At 39.0% G+C, this 20000-nt stretch overlaps 1 protein-coding gene across 2 annotated transcripts in view; it reads left to right on the top strand.

Moving 5' to 3' along the window:
- Nucleotides 1-5551: 5551 nt before the first annotated feature.
- Nucleotides 5552-20000, top strand: part of LOC126981854 (extracellular serine/threonine protein kinase four-jointed-like) — a 37425-nt gene continuing 22976 nt past the window's right edge. The window contains exons 1-2 of one of the 2 annotated variants that reach the window (XM_050833448.1): nucleotides 5552-5712; nucleotides 6207-6665. The gene's annotated coding sequence lies outside the window, so the exon portion shown is untranslated. Of the gene's footprint in view, nucleotides 5713-5981; nucleotides 6666-20000 lie in introns of both variants that reach the window. The other variant, XM_050833447.1, reaches the window with a different exon arrangement.

Here is a 20000-nt window from a genome sequence, read left to right on the forward strand (position 1 = left end):
TTACCCTCTTCGTTTTCCCATTTTTTCCCTTCCTCCTTTCCTTCAATTTTCCATCAATTCTTTCCTCTGTCTCTCCTTATTCCTTCCTTCCCTTATCCTTCTTTTACCCTCTTCGTTTTCCAATTTTTTCCCTTCCTCCTTTCCTTCAATTTTCCATCAATTCTTTCCCCTGTCTCTCCTTATTCCTTCCTTCCCTTATCCTTCTTTTACCCTCTTCGTTTCCCATTTTTTCCCTTCCTCCTTTCCTTCAATTTTCCATCAATTCTTTCCTCTCTCGCTTCATTCCTTCCTTCCCTTATCTTCTTTTACCCTCTTCGTTTCCCATTTTTCCCTTCCTCCTTTCCTTCAATTTTCCATCAATTCTTTCCCCTGTCTCTCTTCATTCCTTCCTTCCCTTCCTTCCTTTTTTCCGTTATCTTTCCCTTCCTTCCATCCCTTACCTTTCCCTTCAATTACGTTCTCCTTCCTTCCATCCTTCCTTTTCTTCCTTCTCTCTATCTTTTGTTTTAATTTGAAGAACGTATTTTCCTCCTCCACAACAGAACCGCTACAACCACAACCAGTTCCTCCTCCTCCTCCTCTTCCTCCTCCACCTCCTGTTCCTCCTCCACAACAGAACCGCTACAACCACAACCAGTTCCTCCTCCTCCTCCTCTTCCTCCATCACCCCCCACCACCTCAACCTCCTCCTCCTCCTCCTCCTCCTCCTTCTTCCCCCCCCCCTTCCTCCTCCTCCTCCTTCTACTTGGCAAGCAGAGACACACTCCTCACACTCACTATTTCTCTCTCTCTCTCTCTCTCTCTCTCTCTCTCTCTCTCTCTCTCTTAATTCTTCCTCTCTTTTCCTTCTTTCTTTCTTTCTTTCTTTCTTTTTCTGTCTTTCTTTCTCTTTCTTTTTTTTTCTTGCCTGCATTCTTTCTCTCTTTCTTTCATTCTTTCTCATTCTCTCATTTTCTTTCTTATTCTTTTTTATTATTTTCCTTTCTTCCTCCTTTTTCTTTTCTTTCCTTTCTTCTCTCTCTCTCTCTCTCTCTAACTGTGTGTGTATGTGTGTGTGTGTGTGTGTGTGTGTGTGTGTGTGTGTGTGTGTGTGTGTGTGTGTGTGTGTGTGTGTGCGTTAATTGGGTTACCTGCGCCGCGCCGTGATTTCTATTAGTCTTAATTACTCACCTGTACCTGCTAATTAGTCCGCCAGGTGACGCCCGTGTTTGTTTGTTTGTGTGTGTGTGTGTGTGTGTGTGTGTGTGTGTGTGTGTGTGTGTGTGTGTGTGTGTGTGAGTGTTTGTTTTTGCTTGTATTTTTATTTGTGATTGTTTTTGTTAGTTTGTTTGTTTGTGTTTTATCTATTTTTCGTTTTTTTTGTACTTGTGTTTGCTTGTCTGATTGTTTATTTTTGTTTGTTTTGATTGTGTTTGTTTTGTTTGTGTTTACTTGCGTTAATTTTGTCTGTCTGTTTTTCTGTTGCTTTACTTTGTTTTCTTTGTGTTTGTCTGTATGTTTGTCAATCTCGTTTTGTTTGTTTTTTGAGTGATTTTTTCTGTTTTTGTTTGCTCATTCAATTATTTACTTGTTTATTTTTATTTATTCTTCTACTTGTCTATCTGTTTCTATCTACGCGCGCGCACACACACACACACACACACACACACACACACACACACACACACACACACACAAAGAGCCAAGTATTGTGGGAAAAGGAAGAATGGAGGAGAGGAAGTGGAATGAAGGAGGCATTTAATTCATTCTATAGGGAAGAGGGGGAGGTTAAAGGGGGAAAGGGAGGAGGGGAGAGGGAAGGGGAGGAGGGGAGAGAAAAGGGTAGGGGAGGGGAGGGGGAAGGAGAGGAATTTTGGGGAAAGGGAAGGAAGGAGAAGAGGGTATTGAAGGGGTAGGGGAGGGGGAAGGGAGGGGGAAGGGGGAAGAAAGGGGAGGGGGGGGGCCTTTGTGTATAGATTAGGGGGTCCGGATAATGGGCTGCCCTCGCTCCCGTACAAAGGCTGATTATATGTTATTAAGCGGAGGGACGCGTTGATTGGCGGGATTTACACCTAAGTGACTGTGATTGGCTGATTAGAGAAAGGTGTTATTACGGGCGTTATCTATCTTCCGATCTTTATTATATATTTCTTCTTTTCTTCATATATTTTTCTTTCCTCCTTCTTTCTTTTTTTCTTTGCATCTTTGTTTTTTAATTTATTTTTATCTTCATCCTGTCTTTCTTTCTTTTCCGTATTTTCTCTTTCTATGCTTTTCTTTCTCTCTCTTTCTCTCTTTCGTCCGATCCTAATTATATTTTCTCCTTTTTACAGTTCTTATTTTCTTTATTTTTTCTTTTCCTGTATTTTTGTTTTAGCTTTCTTTCATTTTTACTTTATTTTCTTCTCTCTATCCTGTTTTCTCTCTCTTTCTTTCCCGTATTTTTCTCTTTTTATGTCTTTCTTTCTCTCTCAAAAGGAAATGGAAAATACGGATGAAATGAAATAAGAAAACAACAAGAACAACAACAACAACATTCCTTACACATATTTCTCTCCCTCTTTCTCTCCTCCATTCTTTTCTTCCCTCCTCCCTTTCCTTCATTCCCTTCCTCCTCCCTTTCCTTCTCTTCCTTTGCCTTCCCTTCTCTTCCCTTCCTTCCTCCCTTTCCTTCATTCCCTCCCTCCTTCCTTTCCCTTTCTTCCCTTGCCCTTCCCTTCCCTTTCCTTCCCTCCTTCCTTTCCTTCATTCTCACCCTCCTCCTTTTCCTTCATTCCCTTCTTCCTCCCTTTCCTTCACTTCTCTTCCCTTCCTTTTCCTTCCCTTCCCTTCCCTACTTCTTCTCTTTCTTCTCTCCCTGCTATTTTTCTTTCTATAAATTATCCCCTTCTCTCTTCCTCCTCTCCTTCCTCCCTTTCGTTCTCTATCTTCCCTCCCTTCCCTTTCCTCCCTTCCCTCCTTATCTCCTTCCCTCCCTCCATACCGATTCATATTAGCGGAAAAGTTTACCTTTCCTCCACTTTTCCACCTGGAGAGACAAGGAGAGGTAAGTTTTCCTCATTTCTCTCTCTTATCCTAACGAGACCACGACGATGTAGGAGAGATAACGAGAGAGAGAGAGAGAGAGAGAGAGAGAGAGAGAGAGAGAGAGAGAGAGAGAGAGAGAGAGAGAGAGAGAGAGAGAGAGAGAGAGAGAGAGAGAGAGAGAGAGAGAGAGATAGAGTAAGAGAAGGAGGTGGAGAGGAACGGAAGGATGAAGAGAGGAAGAAAAGAAGGATAAAGAAAAATGGAAGAAAGGAAAGGAAAAAGCGAAGGAGAGAAAAAAATAAAATAAAAAGGAGCAAAATATAAAAAAGAGAAAAATATGAAAAATCAAGAAAAATATTTAAGAGCAGAGGAGAAAGGAAGAATTCGCAAGGAGAGGAAGAGGAAGAGGAGGAGGAAGAGGAGGGGGAAGAGGAGGAGGAGGAAGAATGGAGGTATTCGGAGATAAATGAGCGGAAAGAAAAATAGAGTGAGAGGGAGGCAAAGGGAGAGGGAGGGAGGAGGGAGAAGGAGGAGGGAGGAGGAGGAGGAGGAGAGAAGGGGGAGGAGGAGGGAAGAATAGAGAGAGGAGAGAGAGAGAGAGAGAAGGAGAGAGAGAGAGAGAGAGAGAGAGAGAGAGAGAGAGAGAGAGAGAGAGAGAGAGAGAGAGAGAGAGAGAGAGAGAGAGAGAGAGAGAGAGAGAGAGAGAGAAAGGGAGAGGAAAACAATAAGGAAGTGTAGAAAAAAGGAGAAAAGAGGAAAACAAGGAAAAAGAAAAGGGAAAAAAGGAAAAAAAACAAAAAAACTGAGAAAAAGAAAAGGAGAGAGAGGAAAAACGAATGAATAAGAATAAGGAAAAATAAGATAAGAAAAAAAAGAAAAGAAACGTAAAGAAATAAAATAAAACAAAAAAGAGGGAAAGAAAGTCGTTCAGGATATGGGACAGAATGAAGGAAGAGAGGGAGAGAGAGGGAGGGGGAGAGAGGGGGGGAGAGGAAAGATGGGGGGAGGGGGAGGGGGAGGGGGAGGGGAGGGGGGTAACTATTGTATACCTTACGTTATCTTTCCATCAAGGGAGGGAAAAAATTCTCTAAAGTCGTTTACGGTTATTTCCTGCGAGAGAGAGAGAGAGAGAGAGAGAGAGAGTATATCCTTCTTTTCTTTCCTTCTTTCTCTCTATTCTCCATCCGTCTCTTTTTTCCCCATGCCTAAATTTTCCCTTTCTTTTTCCCATGCCTATATTTTCCCCTTCTCCCTATTCTTTATTCCTTTGTTTTCCTCCCCTTTCCTCGCCTGCTTTTCCCTTTTTTCCTTCTTCTCTTTTCTTCCTCTTTTTCCTTATTCTTTTCCTCAATATTTTTTTCCAATATATACTTTTTTTTCTTATACGTTTTCCTTGATAATTTTTCTCAACTTTTTTTCTATGATATATTTAGTTTTTTTTTTTTCAAGTCCCTCTACTTAATTTTTCTTCCTTCATTTCCTCCTTTACTACCCTCCTCCTCCTCCTCCTCCTCCTCCTCTTCCTCTTCTTCCTCCTCCTCCTCCTCCTCCTCTTCTTCTTCCTCCTCCTCCTCCTCCTCATAACCTTCCATAAACTCTCTGCTTCCATACACCACCACCTCCTCCTCCTCCTCCTCCTCCTCCTCCTCCTCCGCTTCCTCTTCCCCTCCCTCCCCACGTGTCGTTAACATAATCCCCTAACGAGATGACCCCCTCCCCTCTTCTTCCCCTCCCCTCCCCCCTCTTCCCCTTCCCCTTCCCCCCCTCCTAGGTCGCCCTTACAGATATACATCTACCCACACTCTCACGACTCTCTCTCTCTCTCTCTGCTGTTGTATTTTTTTCCTTCATCTTTTCTCTTTTTTTTCTCCTTCCGAATTTTCTCTTTTCTTCCTTTCCTTTTTTTTCTTTCTTCATCTACTACTCTCTCTCTCTCTCTCTTGCCCTTATCACATCTACCCTCCTTCCTTATCTCCCTCCATCCCTCCTCCCCTTCTTCTCTCCCTTCTTCCCTCCCTTTCCTCCCTTCTTCCCTTCATGACCACAAACCATAGAGGACCTCCCGCCGCTGAAGGAGGAGGAGGAGGAGGAGGAGGAGGAGGAGATGAGTTAAAAGGAGGAGACGAGAGAGAGAGAGAGAGAGAGAGAGAGAGAGAGAGAGAGAGAGAGAGAGAGAGAGAGAGAGAGAATAAAAAGCCCGCACTTAAATGATCAACACTGGCGAGAAGTCAGAAAAATGTGGGGAGGAGATGTCACGCTGAGAGGAGGAGGAGGAGGAGGAGGAGGAGGAGGAGGAGGAGGCAGGTATACAAGGTGGGTGGTTAAAGCAAGCTAACCCTCCCTCAAACTCCTTATTTCCCCTCCTAACCCCATTTAAAAGGATCGAACCCCCTTACCTCACCCCCCCTTTGACAGACCCCCCTTCGAACCCCTTAAATTCGTTCAGGGGGGCCAAAAAAACGTGAAATAAGGATGAAAAAAGGGCGATAAACTCTCCTTGGCGGCGTCTGGCAAGGTAACTCCGGGGACCATTCTCATTCATCCTACCTTACCGTCAGTCAGTGGCGAGACATCGAAGGGGAAGGACACGCGTCGCTCAGCTCCTGCCCCACCCAATCCCCTTCAAGCTTCCCCTTCCTCCCCTACATCCCCACGTCAACCCCCTGCCAGTGATCGAGGCGGCAGGGGACGGACACAGCACTTCGAGTACGCTGGGGTTGTGCTAGTGGTGGTGGTGATGGTGGTGGTGATGATAGACGTTGACACAGCTAGCGGTGGTGGTGGTGGCGGTGGTGGTGGTGGTGATAGTGGTGATGTGTGTTAGTGGTGGTGATGTTAGTGGTGGTGACTGTACCTGCTCGCAACACCTGACCTGAGATTACCTGTCACCCGTTACCTTACCTTACCTTGACTTACCTGTCCCATACAAAATCCATTACCTTGCCTTACCTTACCTTATCCTCCCCTACGTAAAGGAAGGTAAGGGAGCAGAGTTACCTCCTTCCCTCCCCCTCCCTCCCTTCCCTCCACCTCTTCCCTAAATCTGTGAAAACGTGAGGAACAAGGAAAGGAAGAAAAAGGAAGGAAACAGTAAGAAGAAGAAAAGTGATAAAAAGGAGGAAGAAACGGTGGAAAAGGAGGAAGAAGAATGAGGAAAACGCCGTAGAAGGAATTAATAAGACGTTTGTTTGTGTTGACAGTCGAGAGTAAGCAAGAAATAAACAAGAAAAATAAACAAAAACAAAAACACGACTGATGCGAAATAACAAAACACGCGAGTGAAGCGAAAAAATAAAAACAAACGAAGGAAAGAAAATTAAAAACACAAACAGACACACATAAAACAGGAAAAAACAAACACCGCCAGAAAGAAAGAAAACAACAAAACAGAACGAAGAGGGAGAAAGAAAACAAAACAGAAAAAAACACAAATAACAACAACAACAATAAGATTTCTGAAGAACGAAAATAACGAAAAAAAAAAGAAGAGGGAGAAAGGAAAAAGAAAAAAAAACACGAAATATTGGAGACAGAGAAGGAAGGAAGGATTCGACGGAAGACTCCCTCTCCCTCTTACTCCCTCCTCTCCCAGCCTCCCCCTCCCTCTCTCTCTCCCATCACTGGAACATCAAGAATATCACGTTCCCAGTCTTATAAAGGTGAGTCTTCCCAATATTCTAAGGCAAAAATGAACCTTATGTCAAATTTATATAAGAAAATGTGGTCACGGGTAGGGCTGGGAATTTTGATGTAGTTGTGTGTGTGTGTGTGTGTGTGTGTGTGTGTGTGTGTGTGTGTGTGTGTGTGTGTGTTTGGAAAGCGTGAGATGACTGGGTTAAGCTCTGTTTGTTGTTTTTGTTATTGTTGTTTTGTTAATGGGGTAAAAATATATCACACCAATTTTTTTTAAGAGTTACAAAAATATATATTAAAATGGGTTCTTTAATAATGGGCAATAGAATAGTGTAGAGCGCGTAGATTTTGTGTGTGTGTATGTGTGTGTGTGTGTGTGTGTGTGTGTGATTGAAAGAGACGCTTGAAAAAAAGGAAAAAAATAAGAAAAAGAAAAAAATCCAGATATCTTTCTAATCTCGAACCTAATCTTAACCTTCCCTTTAAACGCAAGCGATAAAAAAAAGGAATGAAAAAAAATAAAGAAACGTTCACTTTAGAAACCCAAACGTCAATCTGAATCTTGAAACCTGAAACTTTATCGACGCAAAACCACAAAAGACACAGAACAAAATAATCCAATGAAAAAGGAAGTTGAAGAAAAGTAGGCAGAAAAGGAGTTAGGAAAAGTAAGCATAAAGAGTTAGGAAAAAGTAAGCTTGAAATAATATAAGGAAAAAAAGGAGTTAGGAAAAATTAAGCTTGAAATAATATAAGGAAAAAAAGGAGTTAGGAAAAATTAAGCTTGAATTAATATAAGGAAAAAAAAGGAGATAGAAAAAATTAAGCATGAAATAAGATAATGAAAAAAAGGAGTTAGAAAAAAATAACCATGAAGTAAAATAATGAAAAAAAGGAGTTAGAAAAAATTAGCTTGAAATAATATAAGGAAAAAAAGGAGTTAGGAAAAAGTAAGCTTGAAATAATATAAGGAAAAAAAGGAGTTAGGAAAAAGTAAGCTTGAAATAATATAAGGAAAAAAAGGAGTTAGAGAAAAAGTAAGCTTGAAATAATAAAGAAAAAAAGGAGTTATAAGAAAGTAAGAATGAAATAAAATAAGGAAAAAAAGGAGTTAGAGAAAAAGTAAGCTTGAAATAATATAAGGAAAAAAAGGAGTTAGAGAAAATTAAGCTTGAAATAATATAAGGAAAAAAAGGAGTTAGAGAAAATTAAGCTTGAAATAATATAAGGAAAAAAAGGAGTTAGAGAAAATTAAGCTTGAAATAATATAAGGAAAAAAAGGAGTTAGGAAAAATTACCTTGAAATAATAAAGAAAAAAAAGGAGTTATAAGAAAGAAAGAATGAAATAAAATAAGGAAAAAAAAGAATGAAATAAATGTCAGCGTAAAATAATATTACCCGAAAATGTTACACGGCAGATGACATTTGTATTTTTTGAGCGACATTGAGAGAAAAAAAAAATATAGGATCAATTTTGGTATAGATACAATTTTCGGCCTCACTTACGCGTTCAATAAAAACATAAACGCACAAACTAACACACATGCGAATACACGAATAAGTAAATGAATAAATGAATAAATAACAAAAAATTCAAAACGTCACCATGGCTATATAATCTCTCTCTCTCTCTCTCTCTCTCTCTCTCTCTCTCTCTCTCTCTCTCTCTCTCTTTCAAAGCGGCAACAGGTCCAAAAAATAATGAGACAGCGCCCTTACAAATATTATCCCAAAGAGAGGAGGAGGAAGAGGAGGAGGAGGAGGAGGAGGAGGAGGAGGAGGAGGAGGAAGAGGAAGAGGAGGAGGAGTGAGAAAATAAGTGTATATAAAGTGAGAATAAGGTCTAATGTGTGTGTGTGTGTGTGTGTGTGTGTGTGTGTGTGTGTTGTGTGTGTGTTCGGGAGGAGGTGAGAAAAGTTAGCTTATCTTTATTGGCGGTGGAGGTCTCTCTCTCTCTTTGAAAAATTACATAAAAACACGACGCAATGACATAAAATGATGATGATGATATAATAATAATAATAATAATAATAATAATAATAATAATAATAATAATAATAATAATAATAATAATAATAATAATAATAAAAATCTCGTAAACCGCCAAAAAATATATAAAAAAAGAAAATCCGCAAAATTTTTTCAATGTTATCTTTTCCGTAAAATTTCCGCCGTATGAAAAGTAAAAAAAACAATAAAGAAAACAACAGTAATGATAAAGAAATACTGAAGAAGAAAAGACATGAAGAAAAAGATATTAAAGAAGATAAAAATATACGAAAAACGATGCAAAAAAAAAAAAAAGTGAAATGCAAAATAAAATAGTTACAAATTATAGCAAATAAAAAAAAGGAGGAAATCTGAAATGGATTTAAAAGGAAGAATAAGTAAAAAATATTGATGAAAAGAAACAGAAAAAGAGGAAGAAATAATAGAGGCGAAAAATTAATATATTGTAAAAAAAGGAAAAAAATACATAAAGAAGGAAGGGAGAGTAAAAGAGTAAGTAAAGTAAGAAACAAGAATAAGGAAGAATAAGTAAAGAAAATAGGAGGTAAAAGAAAATAGGAATAAACGAAAGAAACAGAACAGAGGAAGAAAGAAAGAAAAAGAAGGAAGAATAAAGACAAGTGAAAAAAATAAACAAAATAAATAAAAGCAAAAAAGGAGAAGAGGAAAACGTGTGAAAAAGCAATAAAGAAGAAAAAGAGGAATAAGAAGAAAACAACGAAAAAAAAAGAAGACTGGAAATAGAGAAAAAAAGGGAAAAAATGAAAAACTAACAGCGTGTGAGAGAGAGAGAGAGAGAGAGAGAGAGAGAGCAAGACAGCGTGTGAGATAGCGCGTAAACGGGGACAAAAGAGACAAACAGAAGGGAAGGAAAACGGAGGAAAGAAATACACACATAATAATAAATCACCCAATAAGGAAGTGGGCGAAAGAAAGAAAGATAAGAGAGAGAGAGAGAGAGAGAGAGAGAGAGAGAGAGAGAGAGAGAGAGAGAGAGAGAGAGAGAGAGAGAGAGAGAGAGAGAGAGAGAGAGTATTACGTCATTAGTTATACCAAAAGAGTGTAATTTTGAGCCTCCTTTTGTAGAAATATTATGTTTAAATAAAAAAAAAGAGAATAAGCGAGGAAGAGAAGAAAAAGAATAAAGGAAAAACAAAAGAAAATAATAGAAAAGAGAAGCGGAGATGGATAATTAGTGACAGAAAACCAAGAATAAAGAGGAAAAGAGATGAAGAAAATCAGTAAAGAAGAAATTAAGATAAGTTTGTAGAATAGAGATAGAAAGATATATGAGAAAGAAGCGATAAAAGATAAATATAATCGCAAGTAGAGAAGCAATGGAGTAAAGAAGAAATGGAGATAAATTTGTAGAATAGAGATGGAAAGAAAAATGAGAAAGGAGCGAAAAGAGAAACACAATTACAAGAAAGAAAAGGAAATGGAGAGACAACTGAGGTGAAAATAATTATGAAAGCGAATAAGAAATGAAAGAAGTGTGATACATATGGAAATAAAATAGAATAAAAGCAACGAATGAAAAAAAACAAAAGTAAATAATGAAGGAGGGAAGTGGGAACAGAAAAAAATAAATGATAGAAAAATACAAAATACAGCAAATGAAAGGAGAAAAAGCGAAAATGATTAAATAGGAAGAATAAGTAAAAATGCAGGGAAAGAGAAAAGGAGGAAAGAAAGGAATGAAAGAAGCAATGAAATACAGAATAAAAAAAAAGGAAATAAGTAGGAAAAGGGAGAGAAGAGATGATGATAACAATAGAAAAACAAGGAAAAAGGTATGAAAACGGAGAGGAGAGATAATGAAAACAATAGAAAAAACAAGGAAAGAAGTAGGAAAAGGGAGAAAAGAGATGATGAAAACAATAAAAAAACAAGGAAAAAGGTAGGAAAACGGAGAGAAGAGATGATGAAAACAATAAAAAAACAAGGAAAAAAGTAGGAAAAGGGAGAGGAGAGATAATGAAAACAATAAAAGGGAGAAACGAAAATAGAGAGGAAAAGATAAATTGATGAAAAATAAAACTTGACGCAAATGAAGAATGAATAAAGTACCCCAATAAAAACAAAACAAAGAAAATCACACGGGAAAAACAAGAATCAAAAAAAGAAAAATATACAGAAAAAAAACGCTAAGAAAAACACAGAAAAAAAAACAGACAGAAATAATCCCAGCGAAAAACAAAATACAAAAAACACACAAACAAGACAAACAAAAGATACGGAAAAGAAAACACAAAAGAAAAACAGAAACAAAACAAAACAAACAGCCCAAACACCAAGACTTTAAAATGCAACACAAAAGCAAAAGAATTCCACGCCGTCATTTGCAACACTTAGGACACGCAGATTATATACCTACATGTGTGTGTGTGTGTGTGTGTGTGTGTGCATCTTATCCTCCCTGTGTATACCTTTAAATTCTCCCTGTGTACGTTTATGTGTGTATTTTGCTGTGTGCGGTTTTTTTTTTAACTAACTCGTGCATACCTATTTCATGTGCGTGTGTGTATGTGTACGGTTTCTTATTTCATGTCCGTTTTTCGGTGTCCCATGTACACTTTTTAAGCCCTCATGTACGGTATTTTAAGCTGTGTGTGTACGTGTGAGTAGCGAGGTATGTGTGTACGCTAAATTTTGTGTGCGTATTTGCGTCATGTTCGTATGTCAAACGCCGTGTATGTTTTCCGCGTGTGTGCGTATGGTCAGTGTGTGTGTGTGTGTGTGTGTGTGTGTGTGTGTGTGTGCGGGAATTCAGTTCATGTACGTATTTTTTAACCGACATGTGAGCGGAAAGCGGTGATGATGATGATGATGATGATAGTGATGATTGTGGCGGTTCTCTCTCTCTCTCTCTCTCTCGGTGGTGATGAAATATTGTGGTGATGAGAAATTGGTGGTGACACGCTTAAGCACCGAATTGTCTATCGTGGTGGTGGTGATGAAGGTGATGGTGGTGGTGGTGATGATACTGGAGGTGGTGATGATGGTGGTGGTGGTGATGATGATAGTGGTGGTGGTGGTGGTGGTGATGAAACAAGCTGTGGTGATGACGGTAGTGGTGGTGGTGGTGATACTGTAGGTGGTGATGACGGTGATGGTGATGGTGGTGATGAAACAGCTAACTCACTCATAAACAAAAGCGGTGATGAATGAGGTGATGATGATGGTGATGATACGCATGCGATGGTGACGGTGGTGGTGGTGGTGGTGGTGACGGGTGATGAATTGGTGTTGACAGATTGGTGTTAAGCGGCGGTGGTGATGGTGGTGGTGATAGGCTGCTGATCTCCTAAACAAACAGCGGCGGCGGCGGTGGTGGTGGTGGTGGTGATGACGCGGTGGTGATGAGCGTTAAAGTCATCACCATTTGTCGTGGGCAGCGTGACTTGCCCAAAAAAAAAAAAAAAGATAGTGACCGGGAAATCTATGGCTTGAACTCTTTTTTTTTTTCTCTTCTTCTTCTCATTTATCGCATTTGTCTCTATCCATCTTTATCCCAATTCGTCTTTATCCAGCTTCGTCATTTTTGCTTTATCCTTCAAAATTATCCCTCTTTAAATTTTGTCCGATGGTTCTCTCTCGTTTCCTCTTTATCCAGATTAATAATATGATCCTCCTCTTTTTTTTCTTCCTCTTTCCTCTTTTCTTCTCTTTTTTAGCTTTTCTGTGTTTCATATTTTCCTTCCCTCTTGTCGTTTTCCTCTTCTTTCCTTTTTCCTTTTTTCTCCACTTTTTTCTTCCTCTTTCCTCTTTTCTCCTCTTTTTTTACCGTTTCTGTCTTCCATGTTTTCCTTCCTCCTCTTGTTTTTCTCCTCTTTTTTCTTCCTCTTTCCTCTTTTCTCCTCTTTTTTATCTCTTCTGTCTTCCATGTTTTCTTTCCTCCTCTTGTCGTTTTCCTCTTTTTTCTTCCTCTTTCCTCTTTTCTCCTTTTTTTATCTCTTCTGTTTTCCATATTTTCCTTCCTCCTCTTGTTTTCCTCCTCTTTTTTCTTCCTCTTTCCTCTTTTCTCCTCTTTTTTACCGTTTCTGTCTTCCATGTTTTCCTTCCTCCTCTTGTTTTTCTCCTCTTTTTTCTTCCTCTTTCCTCTTTTCTCCTCTTTTTATCTTTTCTGTGTTCCATATTTTCCTTCCTCCTCTTGTCGTTTTCCTCTTTTATCTTTCTCTTTCCTCTTTTCTCCTCTTTTTATCTCTTCTGTTTTCCATATTTTCCTTCCTCCTCTTGTCGTTTTCCTCTTTTTTTTCTTCCTCTTTCCTCTTTTCTCCTCTTTTTTAGCTTTTCTGTCTTCCGTGTTTTCCTTCCTCCTCTTGTTTTTCTCCTCTGTTTCTTCCTCTTTCCTCTTTTCTCCTCTTTTTTTATCTTTTCTGTGTTCCTTATTTTCCTTCCTCCTCTTGTCGTTTTCCTCTATTATCTTTCTCTTTCCTCTTTTCTCCTCTTTTTATCTCTTCTGTTTTCCATATTTTCCTTCCTCCTCTTCTCTTTTTCCTAATTTTCCTCCTCCTCCCGTTCTTCTTTCATTTTCTTTCTCCCTATTCCCCTCTAGTACTTCCTTCTTCCTTCTCTTTCTTCCGACTCTTCCCTCCTCCTAATCCTTCCTCTTCCTTACTCCTCCTCCACTTCCTTCTCTTCCTTCCTCCTCTTCCTTTCTTCTTCCTCCTCTTCCTCCTGTCAGCATCCTCCTCTCCGCCTTATCTTCATGTTATCGTAATATTGTTGATCCCACTTACTCGACCTTTACTTAGCTTCCAGGTGATCTTAATATGATCTTGAGTGCTTGTGTGGTGGCGGCGGCGGCGGTGGTGGTGGCGGCGGTGGTGATGGTGGTGGAGGTGGTGGTTGCTAAAAGTCTAGGGATGCGATTTGCCATTTTTCGGGGTCTATTCTGCGTCACTTAAAATTACAAACAGAGACACACGCAAGATAGATAGATAGATAGATAGGTAGATAAAGGTAAATAAAGCAAGGAGAGAGGGTTAAGGTAAGAGGAAAGTAATACAAAGGGAAGATGCTGTGTTTCCGGTAGGTAAGAGAGGGAGGTAAATCGTCAGGTGAGAGAAAGGTAAGGAGAGGGAAAGGGGTAGGAAGGGAAGGAGAGAGGGTAGGAAGGTATTTGGGTAAGTCAGGTAGTGGTAGGTAAGTAGGTAAATGGGGAAGGGAAGGGGAAGGAAAACAGAAGGAAGGAAAGGGGATAAGATATGAAGGAAAGGGAGGAGGAGGAAGGGAGGACACAGTATTGAGGGAGATGAAGGGAGGGATAAAAGAGAGAAGGGAATGGGTAGGAAAAGAGAAGAAAGGAAGGAAGGAAAAAAAGAGGAGGGAAGAAAAAGACAGCGAAAGAGAGGAAGATAAAGATGGTTGAGGAAAAAGATAGGGATATGGAAAGGGAAGAGGAGGAAGGGAGGACACTGTATTGAGGGAGATGAAGGGAGGAATAAAATTGTGAAAGGAATAAATAGGAAAAAGAGAAGAAAGTAAGGAAGGAAAAAAAAGAAGAGAAGAAGAAGACAGTGAAAGAGAGGAAGATAAATATGGTGGAGGAAAAAGATAGGGAGGGAGGGAGTGAAGGGATATGGAAGTGGAGGGAAGAGAAGAGATGGAGGAAGAGAAGGAAGAAGAGGAAAAACGCAAAGAAAAGCTGGAGGAAAGAAAGAAGAAATGAGAGGGAAAAAGGAAGGATAAGAAGATAGAGGATGAAATAAAGGAAAATAAAGTTAAAGAGGGAAGAGGGAAAAAATGCGGAATAGAAGAGGGAGGAAAAGAGAGGAAAAAGCGTAGGGAAGACAAAGGAGGAAGTGAAATGAAGTGGAGGAAGAAAAAAAAAGTGGTAGAGAATATGTGGAAGAACTATTGAGGTGTTCGGGATTATGGGGGGGGGAGAGGAGGGGGGGGAGGAGGAGGAGGAAGAGGAGGAAGTCGGGAGGAAGGTAACGAAGGGATGAAGGGAGGGAAAGGAAGGGGTTGAAGTAGGAAGGAAGGGAGGGGTAAGGGAGGGGGGGGTAGGGGATGGGGGGGGGGGCTAGTACACCTGCAGGAGAGAGGACACACCTGGCATATTAAGGAAGAGGAGGAGGAGGAGGAGGAGGAGGAGGAGGGTTTTAGAATATTAGGACGCCTACCTCCTCCCTTCCTTCCTCCCTTATTACCTCCCCTTTCCTTTCCTTACCTTAACCTCCCTTCCCTTATCCTCCCTTCCCTTCCCTTTCCTTTCCTTCCTTTCCTTTCCCTTCCCTTCTCTTCCCTTCTTTTGCGTACCCCTTCCTTTCTCTTCACCCTTCCCTTCCAATCCATTCCCTTATCCTCTCCTCCCTTCCCTTCCCTTCCCTTCCTCGTTATTTTCCTCCCCTTCCTTTTTTCTTTTTTCCGTCCCTTCATTTTTACACAATTTATTCCTTACTTCTTTTTTTTCTCTTTATTCTTGTTTATTTTCTTCTTTTCCTTCATTCTTTGTTTTCTTGATTCTTTTGCAATTTCCTCCTTCTTTTCTTAATTTCCATCTCCTTTCACTGATTTTCCTCCTTCGTTTCATTCTCTCTCTTCTTTCTTATCTAATGTATTCCTTCCCCTTTTCTTCTTCTATTCCTCTTCTTCCTTCCTGCCTTTCTTCCTTCCTCCCTTCTTTCCTTCCTTCCTTCTTCCCTTCCTTCCTTCCTACTTAATCTAATTCCTTCCCTTTTTTCTTCTATTCCTCTTCTTCCTTCCTTCCTTCCTGCCTTTCTTCCTTCCCTCCTTCCTTCCTTTAAATGATTAGAGCACACCGATACTGTCATCTCCTTCTCTTCCCTTCCTTTCCTCCTCCGCCTTTCCTCCTCTCCATCATAGCGACACCTCCTCCACCTCCACCTCCACCTCCTCCTCCTCCTCCTCCTCCTCCTCCTCCTCGCGCCGGCTCCTCTTGTGTGCAAATGAGGGGAATAATAAAGTAAAGGAATAAAGCAAGCGAAATGGACTTGGCAAAACTTGGAAATTCAGTTTAAAAGACGATAAAATAAGAATGAGGAAGAGGAGGAGAAGGAGGAAGAGGAGAGGAGGAGAAAGAGGAGACGGGATAAAATACGAGGAGGAGGAGAAAGAGGAGGAGGAAGAAGAGGAGAAAGAGGAGACGGGATAAAATACGAGGATGAGAAGGAGGAGTGGGGAAGAGGAGAAAGAAGAAACGGGATAAAATACGAAGAGGAGGAGAAAGAGGAGGAGAAGGAGGAGGAGGAAGAAGTGGAGAAGAGGAGAAAGAAGAAACAGAATAACAATGGATAGGCGGAGTTGATGGATTGCGGTGTGAAATAAATGTAAGAAAATGGTGAATATAGGAAAAGAGAAAAGAATAGGAAAGAGAAATAGAAGAAATAGATGGATTGAATAGTGAAAAATTAAGGTCGCAGAAAGGTAAATGAGAGGAAATAAAGAATAAAAGATTGGAATAGAAAAAATAATTGAAACATGAAACCAATGATAAAAAAATGGTGAATAATAGAAAAGAATGATAAAAAGGGAATGGAAGAAATAGATGGATTGAAACGAAAAAAAAAAGGTCTAGAAAATTATAGAGAAGACAAGAAATATGTTAGAATAGGAAATAGAAAAAAAAACTGATTTGAACGTGAAATTAATGATAAAAAATAAAGAGCAGAAAAAAGATAAATTAAACAGGGAAGATTAAATTACGGATATGGATTTGAACGTGAAATTAATGATAAAAAAATAAATAGCAAAAAAAAGATTAATTAAACAGGGAAGATTAAATTACGGATATGGATTTGAACGTGAAATTAATGATAAAAAAATAAATAGCAAAAAAAGATAAATTAAACAGGGAAGATTGAATTACGGATATGGATTTGAACGTGAAAGCAATGATCAAAAAAATATAAATAAAATAAAAAAAAGATAAATTAGACTTGGAAAATTAAATAACTGATGAAATATGAAAAAAAACGGGAAACAAAATAAAAAAAAAGGGATTGATGGATTGTAAGGTAAAATTGATGACTAAAAATATATATTAAAAAAAAGATCTCACCTCCTTTTAAAATTTTTCATACTTGGCTAATTTCTCACACGCAAAATTCCTTACACTGATGCCTTTTCTTAGCAAGTTTTAGAAATATTTTGTTGTTTTACTCAAAATGAAAAAAATACGCGGTTTATTTTTTTTATACAGATTACGTTTCTTTGTCTTTTTAGGCGATATCTCCTCCTCCTCCTCCTCCTCCTTGTCGTGTTCATCTCAATTCACTTCATAACTAAGGACAAAACTCTCTCTCTCTCTCTCTCTCTCTCTCTCTCTCTCTCTCTCTCTCTCTCTCTCTCTTCAACACAAAAAAGAGGCTCAAAATTACACTTTTCGGTAAAATTATTCTAAGAGCCTGTGTATGGGACAAATTGAATTGTCGAATGTTGAAACATTCAAGCATACAAATACAAAAAAACGAAAAAAATAAAGAAAAACATGTAAAAACTATCTATCTATCTATCTATCTATCTGTGTGAACGAAAAGGTAGACGCGAGAAAACAGAACAATTGAGAACAGAATAATAAAGAAAACAGAATCGAAGGGATAGAACAAAGTGGAAGAAGGAGAAAGAAACAGAAGAGAGTAGAGAGAAAGGAAGGGAAAAAGTAAGAGAAAAAGTAAGGAAAGGTAACCAATGAGGAACAACCAAAAAAAAAAATAAATAAAACGAAAAGGAAATTGGATTAAGAAACCAATTAATTAAGGAAAGGAAACTAAACTATACTACATCTACTACAACTACTACTACCACCACCACCATCACCACCATACCACCACAAACTCCCCACCCACCCCCACACACACCCCTCACACCTCACCCCACCCTCACTTAAGAGACATACATTACGAATAAGTTTAGTTAGCGTCGTTAAGGGTTGCCAGCGGGCCCGGGTAATTTATAGGAGAGCGCACGATCCCTTACCCTCGCCCCCTGATGGAGAGGCGATACCTGGCGGTGCGCGTAAGGATTTGATCACCTTTACCTGCCTCCTAAATTGATTATCATGTTCGGCGCCTTCAGGGACTTGTGGTTCCTGGGACAGATTTGGGGGATTTGTTATATATGATTTGATTTTCGGTTCCTTTTATATATTTTTGCTTGTCTTCCATTTATTTTTTGGTTTTTGCTGGTTTTTATTTTGTGTTTTGTTTCATTTCTTTATTTATTTTTATCTTATTATTTATTTATTTATTTATCTATTTATTTACTTTTTTACTGATTTTTATTTTGTGTTTTATTTCACTTCTTTATCGATTTTTATCTTATTTTATTTATTTATTTACTTTTCTTTGATTTAGTTTGTTCTTTATCTTTTTTTCTCTCTCTGTCTGTCTCTTACCTGTCTTTATATACCTATCTGTATCTATCTGTCTGTCTATCTACATCTATCTATATATTAGTCTATCTATCTGTCTGTGTATATATTTATTTGTCCGTCTGTCTGTCTACTTATCGGTCTTTTTTTCTCTTTCTCCTTTGATTCCCTCTCTTATTTTTTTTCTTTATCTCTGTCTGTCTATCTATCTGTCTATCTCCATGTTTATCTGTCTGTTTATCTCTGTATCTTTTATCGCTTTCTGTAACTCTATTCTTTCAATATACACCCCCTTCCTCCTCCCTCCCCCCCACATCCTGAACTTTCCCCAACCTCCCCTTCCGGCCATCTCCTCCATATTCCCTCAAAGCACTCCCCACTCCCGCTCCCCATAACTTGTACCCCCTCCCTCTCCACACCCCACCCCAATCTCCCTCCCCCCCACACCCCAAACTTCCTCCTCCTCCACCTCCTCTCCACTTCCCTTAACCCCCACCCTCTCCAACCCCCACCCCCTCCACACCCCCAAACCCCAACCTCCCCCTCCCCATCTACCCACCACTACCCCAACCAATGTACCCAAATAGACCTCCCTAACATGCAACCCCCTTCACCCCCTTCCCCCCTCCCTCCTACCCCTCGTTAGTAAGACAGGTGAGTCAGGCGAGGCAGGTAAGATGCTCAGGTGTTTTCTGGAGGCGGACGAGGAGGAGGAGGAGGAGGAGGAGGAGGGAGGTTGAGGACGAATGTAATGACGAGAAAGGTGATTGAGGAAAAAAAATGATGATGATGATGATGATGAGAAAATAATGAAAAGAAGAACAAGAAAGAGGAAGAAAAAAGAATATGAAAAAAAAACAATAACAATCAAACAAAACACATGAAGAAAAAACAATAAACAACAATAACAGCGATAAAACAAAACAAGAACAAATAAATAAGAAAAAAGAAAAGAAAACACCAGAAAAATAGAAAGGAAAGCAAAAGAAGAAAACGAAAACAAACCACAAAGGAAAAATAGAAAAAAAACAATAAATCGAATAGAAAAAAGAAAAAAACAGAGAGAGAGAGAGAGAGGGAGAGAGAGGAGGGGGGACTTGTTTTCACTACCATTTCGTCAGTGTGGGATACCCGAGCCGAGAGTGGGTAACCGCAAGGACTTAAGACGTGGGGGAAGGCGTTCGTTTGTTTGTTGGTATTTGTGTCCCCTCACCTCTCTCTCTCTCTCTCTCTCTCTCTCTCTCTCTTTTTTTTCGATTTATTTTTTATTTTTTTATTATTTTTTCTATTTTTATTTTGTGGTTGTTTTCGTTTTCTTCTTATTGCTTTCCTTTCTATTTTTCTGATGTTCTATTTTCTTATTTTTTAATCTCTCTATCTATCTATCTATCTATCTATCTATCTATCTATCTATCTCTTTCTCAGTGCCTATGTTTGTGTGACCTCGTATGTGTGTGAGACAGATAAATAGATAGATATAGATAGATAGATAGATATAAATAGATAAAGATATACAGTGAGGTAAACAGACAGGTAAACAGAGAAACATTATGCACAGACAGACACAGGTAGACATAAAAACAGACAGTCAAGCTTATAAATGTATAATTGAATGACAGAGAGAAACAGAGAGAATGAGAGAAAGAAAGAGGGAGAAAGTGAGACAGAGAAAGAGATAAAGAAAAAAAAACACAGATACAGACAATTACAGACAAAAAGAGGAGTAAGAGAGAGAGAGAGAGAAAAGACAAAAAAGAAGAAACATAAGAGGTAACAGATTCAAGTAAACAAAACCCAAACAAGAAAAAAAACAAAAACAAAACTACAAGAAACAAGAAAAAAACAAAAAACAAGCGGTGATAGAATTAAATCAACAAAACCCCCAAAAAGCTAAAAAAAAAAAATGCCGGAAACAAAAACAAAAAATAAAGAGAAAGTCGCGTAATTTCCCAGGTGAAACGAAACTCGCGAAGGTAAAAGGAAACAAATGAAGGTGAAACGCGAGCAGGT

This window comes from Eriocheir sinensis, chromosome 49, assembly GCF_024679095.1.
Source record: "Eriocheir sinensis breed Jianghai 21 chromosome 49, ASM2467909v1, whole genome shotgun sequence".
In the NCBI taxonomy this organism is placed as follows: domain Eukaryota; kingdom Metazoa; phylum Arthropoda; class Malacostraca; order Decapoda; family Varunidae; genus Eriocheir; species Eriocheir sinensis.